Source organism: Suricata suricatta, chromosome 8 (assembly GCF_006229205.1).
Source record: "Suricata suricatta isolate VVHF042 chromosome 8, meerkat_22Aug2017_6uvM2_HiC, whole genome shotgun sequence".
Taxonomy (NCBI): Eukaryota; Metazoa; Chordata; class Mammalia; order Carnivora; family Herpestidae; genus Suricata; species Suricata suricatta.
The window spans coordinates 13,222,538-13,229,532 of NC_043707.1; the positions used below are offsets into that span (position 1 = coordinate 13,222,538).

The following is a 6,995-nucleotide window of genomic DNA, read 5'->3' on the forward strand; positions in this document are numbered from 1 at the left end:
TGATTAAGAACTAGTCACTGCATAAATGAACGGATGAATGACTAACTTGAATTAACAAGTTAATGAATAACATGTACATTATGATCTCTGTACACTGTACACACACACACACACCACATACACGCTTGCTATTTTATGTAATCTCCACGAGAGCAGGGATTTTTGTCTGTTCTATTGACATCTGCACCTTCAGCACCAAGCAAAGTGCCTGACACACAGGGTTCCCAAACCCTGGATAACAACGTGTTAAATTAAAGATATACTGTAATGCTCTCAGCAAACCAGTGAGGAAGGTACGATTTTTGTTCTTGTGTGACAGATGAAGAAACCGAAGCCTCAAAATGTAAGTTGTCCAAGGGCATGCAGCTAACAAGCGACAGAGCCCAGGTTCCCGGGGACCCTAAACGACACTCTTGACTATCACACAGTTACTACCTCATTTTAGAAAGAATGAATGCGAGTCAACTCCTTTGAAGACTTTCCTTGGCCTCCCAGAAGTTCTAAAGACGGAGCACCACTGGTCTCTAACCTGTCTTCCCCGCCTCCCAATTCCTTTTCCTTCCCAGGTGAACCGGATTGAACAAGGATCACTGAGCTTTGGCAAAGAAAAGCTCACAGCCCCCAAGCTAGTTCTCTTCCAGGCTGGCCGGACTCAGAGGAATGTGCTCAAGGAATGATGGTCTTGAGTCTCTTTGTTTCAGCTTACAAACTTCAATTGGTTGCTAAGAGACCATACAAAGGGAAGCCCATTAGAAGCCGTCCGAACCCACACGCAGTTACATAATACCAGGACCTTCCTTTATAGAAATGCAAATAATGCAAGTCCAAGCCCTGTCTGCAATCTGTGCTGCCGGTGATAAGGGGATTTCTGTTGGGGCCCCCCCAGAAATCTATCTCGTGGGGGATGGGCTGTGGAGGAATCAAGGGGTCGAGGGAGGGTTCTTCCGTGCCACTTCCAAAGGACTTAACTATTAATTAACATGCAATCCAATCCCCACCACACAATAACCGGATTTTACACAATCGGTATCCACACTAATTAATTCAATGATCCCAGTGTGTTATTTCCAGCATTGCTTTTCTGGCACTTCCAATCAATAAGCAGGGAGAGCATTTGTTTTATGGCTCCAAATGCTGCAAAACCATGGCCCTTTCTAATCGGGTTGAGTAAGTACCTCTCACTCCTGGAACTATTTCCTGATCTGTGATTATCAACCCTAATTCAAAAAAGGGGGCCACTAAGAATAAGCAAGCAACCTCTGGGTATCCCCACACCGGCCGTGGTGGGAGCACCAGATTCGGACAATATCATGGTCCCTGATCAGCACAGAAAGGCGGGTTTTCCGATTCACCATTCAAAATGAAAAGAGGAGAGTAGCCAGGAAAACTCTCCCATAATCCCAGCTACCTAACTCACAACTAATCCCATAACTAACCCAACGGCCCAAATCCACGGACATTGTAGTGCCTTACATTCAACATATTTTATTCCCCACATACTTACAGAGCACCTCTTATGTACTAAACTGTATTGTTAAAAACAAGTCAACAGGCCCAAAATGGACTCACTTATGCTGAAGCCCACATCCCCAAACTGAGAATTACAGCGTTAGCTCTCCCAGAAACGGAATCCTAGCCAATCAAGAATAGTCTGCTCAGCACTAGTCAGGTCATCTGCCTAACAGACCCGTCATCACCTAAAGGAAAATGACCTTCCAATAACCAACCTGCTTTTTTGCGGAGCAGAACTTCCTGTTCCCACTCCCTTCGGCCTGTGAAAATAAAGGGAGGAATTCACCAAAATGGAGTTGGGAGAGTCCACAGGAGGGGATCTCTTCCCCTACCACTCGACCTCAGGTGCACATCCAATGGGGAGAGCCCACCTCGCGGTTGCACACTACTTCACTCTCCCGCGAGGAAGAAAGATTTCCTCCCGCCCCTGGCAACAGCCCAGCCAGTGAGAGGCCGGCACAGCTCAGCCAATGAGAAGCCACTATACATCAAGCTCCCAGTTTAGTCCAATGGGCTTCTTGTTTAGAACAGCCCTCCCAACTTCCTCCTTTCTTGCCTCAAAGAGCCTTTCTCTTCTTTGTTCTACCCACTTCCTTTCATTTTGGAGTAGCTTGCTTAAACCGGATTGCAACTCTCTGCTACTCCCTGAGAAACCCATTTTAACTGGTAAAATAACTGGCAGTTTTCACTGTTAAGGTTAACATGCCTCTAAAAGTCATTTTGTATACCTCCTCAGAGCTCCTTCCCATCCGCTGGATTGGATGCTGCCTGAGCCATAAATCATTTAATAAAGCCAGTAAGATCTTTATCATTTACTCACTTGAGTTTTGTTTTTTAACAGTATTCAAGGGGATGAAGGTCTAAGAGTGAACCAGAAAGGCGGCATCCCCATGCTCATGGAGTTTATACATTGCAGTGGAGCAGAGAGGTAATCAATATGTTAACAAATGACATCACTTAATACAAAGGCTGTGAACAGACAGGGTGTGGGTAGTGGGAAGGCTCATCACCCATCTTGATTCAACCTGTTGTCCTGGCTTACTTGTATAGATTCCCCAGTCACCCCTGTAAGTGCTCTAGATTGGACAATACATTATATAGTCACCTTATACGTGACCATAATGATAGGCTACACTAGACAAGGTGGTCAGGGAAGGCCTCTCTGAGGCCTTCTGACAGTTCTGCTAAGGCCTGAATAATGAAAATAAGTCATGCCAGGAAGGGCATCCCGGGGTGAAAACAACCACAGGTACAAAGTCTGAAGGCAAGAATAAACTTGCCTTATTGGAACAGAGGGAAGATCAGGGCAGCAGGGCCATGATGACCAGAAGGGGAAGTATAAGATGAGACCAGAGAGATGGACAGGGGTCAGAAGGCGTGAAACCATGAACACTTGGGTGTGGATCTCAAATTTAATTCCAAGTGGCAGGGAGAGCCACTGGAAGTTTTAAGCAAAGGGGTGAAGTGATCAAAATTTTAAAAGATGACTCCAGCTTCCATGTAGAGAATGGATTTTAAAATGGGATTTCAAAAAGAAGGATCAGTCAGAATGTTATTGCCATGGTCAAGCAGTAATAGAAAGTAATGGGAACGGACTGAGGCATGTTTTTGAGATAAAGCTCACTGGACTTAGCAATGCATTACGTATACCGGATACAAGACAAAGAGGAGAGACCCGGGTTTTAATGGGAGGGAAGGGGCTTCATGCTGACCAAGAGCTGAGCGGAGATGGGACTCCCGGCACCGACCGAACATAAAGCTAGTGTAGCCGTGGCAATGTGCTGAGGGGCTGCTATGCACCAGGCACCGCGTGAAGTCCTGTGCACCGGCACCCCACGGAGTCCTCACCACAACCCCAAGAGGGTAGACACTGAGGAGGAGCACGATTTGCAACCCCAAATCTACATCTTTGGCACAAGGATTATTTAGGCTGATTATTTTTAAGAGACAGCAGACACCGGAAAAGATCTGAAAATGGAGAAGTTATCTTGTCCTAAGAGATATTTACATTCATAAGGGAAATCTCCATTGGTAAGCGGGTCTCCCTCTCTGTACTAGGAAGCGGATGACTAGATTTCTAGAAGCTCTTGCCAGGGGACAAGGCAATAACTTGAGTCTGCACAGTACCCTTACCCTGCTTTTCCTGGTAAACTCCCATAACTGGCCTCTGCCTACCTACCCCAACCTCTTCTTCTGTCTTTACCTGAAGATGGTGTTTGAGGTGGTAGTTTGGGCCATTCCAGGGAGCTATTCAGTTTTTCTTGGTATTTCTCAATGTATACAGGAGGTATATATGTCGTTAAACTTCTATTTGTCTTTCTCCTGTTAATCCATCTTTTATTTCAGGGAGGTGAGTCTCAGCCAAGAATCTAGAAGGGTAGAAGGAAAATTCTTTTCCTCTCCTACAACACTAATTGCCTCTAATTTCACAAGTAAAGGGAGCGGTCCTCAGAGAGGATACATGATTTGTTAAAGAGATTAAGCTGAGGTTCAAGGATATGTATCAAATCCTAGAGAAAACAGGGCATAATTTTCAGTGTGTGTGTGTGTCAGCACACATAAACACATGCCAACCCCACTTTGCCCAGATCTAGGATCTTTTCTTTGAAATGATGGATTACTTTAGTAAACATTTAAGAGATTGGATGGAATTCATCATAGGAAAATGTTACAAGACAATATTTTGGATGGGGTTGAGGAGAGAGGGATGTCCCAAGACTGTACCTTCCTTTCAGATTCTAAAGAATGGGAAACAGTCCAAGAAACAAAATTCAACGGAGTAAATTTTAAAGACCTTACTGGCTTTATTCAATGATTCATGAACTGGACAGCATCCAGTCAGGCAGCTGAAAAGGAAGTCTGAGGAGCTACAGAAAATGAAAGACTTTTGTAGGCAGAAGGGAGTGGGAACTAAGAAGTTATACTAGACCCAAAAAAGTGGCTTCGTGTGGCAAGGTCACTTTCCTTTAGGGGATGGCCAGGTCTTTCGGGCAAATGACGTGGCTAATACCTATCAGGCAATTTCTGATTGACCAGCCTAAGACTCCACTTCTGAGAGCCGAAATTGTAATAAAGCCTCAGTTAGCATTAGTGACTGCTTTTGGGGCCTGTTGTCTTGTTTCTTAATAGTAATACAGCATCAGAAAGATGCTTGGAATGAAAGATTCCACTTCCAGGATCGTGCTGGGATCACAAGGCTGAACAGAGAGCTTTTTGTCAGGAACTCTAATTCTCCATATGAGTGGCACTTTTTCCTTCTGAAATCCCCAGCCTTACTAAAATCTCCCAGCCCTGGAGCAGACAGAACAGTGATGTCCGAAAGGCTTCCATGGGGCCCAGCGCAGGGACTCAAACTTGCTTGCTGCCGGGGAGTTCCAGCATCCCGGAACGTTCTGGAACTTGCCCAGACGGGAAGGCCTGTTGCAAACTAGACTGTCAGCCTCACCTTACAATGTCTGGCTCTAATCCAAACTGGTAGTGACCCGTCCAGCCTTTGGTGACAGCACTATCATCTCTCCAAGGGCCCATGTTTTTCCCCCTGCCATCTGGCAGGGAATTATTTTATTAGCTGAAATACAATGTACATTGGGCTCGGGAAGGAGAAGAGAGGATACACCGTGGTCTCAGGGCACAAGAGGAAGCTGAATGCTTAGCGGGAGACAAATCCTATTAGCAACAACACGGATCTGCGCAAAGATTCTGTACGGCGACTCCAAGGACAGACAGGAACGTGACAGGAGAGACGTGCCGAACCTGTCAGGTTAGATGATACAAAATTGATTCACTTTCAATTTCCTGGATGTGGGATCAGTGCTACTGTCCTCACTTGCTTTTAGCCTCAGTGAGAGAGTGATGCCAGCCCAGACGTTGTCAAAGCCCTCCCGAAGCAGTGTGTGCTTTGTACTTTTCAATTAAAATATAGTTGCGGTCTCACATATCTTGGAAATGTGTGGGGTCGCTCTTGGTTGTCGCAGTGGTGGGGAAAGGGCACTATGAATACTGAGGGGGTCAGGTCCACGACATGGAAAGGACAACTTTAGCCCATGCAGACCTGCCCCACCTGCTGTGGGGCATTCCCAAGTCTGTCTGGACACTCAAGCTGATGAAAAGACTTACTGAGAAACTTGATTTTTCCTATAAATACAAAAGTATTTATCAGCCTTTTTAAAAAATGTTTATGTATTTTTGAGAGAGAGAGAGACAAAGTGGGGTAGGGGGGCAGAGAGAGAGGGAAACACAGGATCAAAAGTAGGCTCCAGGCTCTGAGCTTTCAACCTAGAGCCCAGTTCGGGGCTTGAACCCACAAACCATGAGATCATGACCTGAGCCGAAGTCGGATGCTCAACTGACTGAGCCACTCAAGTGCCCTGTATTTTTCAGCCTTAATTTACCACTGAAGCTTCCAGGTCTGTGAGGAAATGATAAATCTCACTTTGTTTTTTCCAGAACTTTACCAGCCATTGTTCACCATTTCAGGACACGCCACCACGGGTGACAGTGCCACTCAAAGTGTCAGAGCCCTCAACAAAACACGCCTGCCTCCGTTGGCTTCAGGAGGCATCCCATTCGAGGTGATGCTAGAGATCAGTGCACCGTCAAGCAGCTGCATATTGAAATACACATTATTTTATGTAAATTACTTCCCTTCCATTTTCCTGTGTAATACAGTTAGGGCATTGTATTAAATTTTTATGAAATTAGGTGTGCAAGGGAGCTATATAATCTATGATTTTTATTTCTGGGTGCCAAAGGGGATGTCACAAAATAATAATTATAAAAAGAGGGCATTGGGTCTGATAGGGCTGAGAACCACAGAAACACAGTGAATTTTTTTTAATATGAAAGAAGAAAAAAAATCACTCTAGTAAGCCATTTTCAGTTTTTCAATCTCCCTGCCCAGCCTTCTTTCCCACACATGCCCACTTTTGAATAGCTGTGATTAGAGTTCACAGAGCTATCTACATGTAGAGTTGCCATTAAGGAAACCCATCTTATGGAGGTGGAAACTGAGGCTCAGAGAAGTTACCCATCTTCAAAGAATTTCTGAGTAGCTGAGACAAGTTTTCATTCTAATTTTGATTCCAAGGGGCTGCTCCACACCAAATTCTGTTCTCATAATTGTTAGTTCTTAATGGTGTAAATGAGCCTTGGATAAGCATTTGGAGGAGGGAAGGATGGAGGAAGAGATGGAAAAGAAAGAGGTAGCACAGGGGTAGGAAGTAGAGGAGGAGGCCATGGAGGGGAAGGTGATGAGTGGTGGGGAGGGCAGGAGGGTAAGGGCAGGGGGACAGAGAAGGAGAAGGAAGGGAACAAGGCAGATGTCCTTCCACAGGAAGGAAAATGCGGCTTGATTCTACAAGCCAAGGTAAAACAGGGACACAAAACCCAACAAGACCAGCAGTGGAAGACTTGACCTCGCTGACCCCAGGGCAGCCCCAACAGGCAGCAGCTGCCCCTGGTCCTGGCTGCGCCATTTCAGCCAT

The 6,995-nt window shown here is 45.5% G+C and overlaps 2 long non-coding RNA genes across 2 annotated transcripts in view; one reads left to right on the forward strand and one right to left on the reverse strand.

Moving 5' to 3' along the window:
* The window catches only part of LOC115298888, a 380,495-nt gene that overhangs the window by 46,358 nt on the left and 327,142 nt on the right, over window positions 1-6,995 (reverse strand). The gene's annotated exons all lie outside the window — the stretch shown is intronic.
* Window positions 2,087-6,179, forward strand: LOC115298891. The gene is made up of 3 exons (XR_003911891.1): window positions 2,087-2,178; window positions 2,354-2,440; window positions 5,959-6,179. It is a non-coding gene; the product is annotated as an uncharacterized LOC115298891 (long non-coding RNA).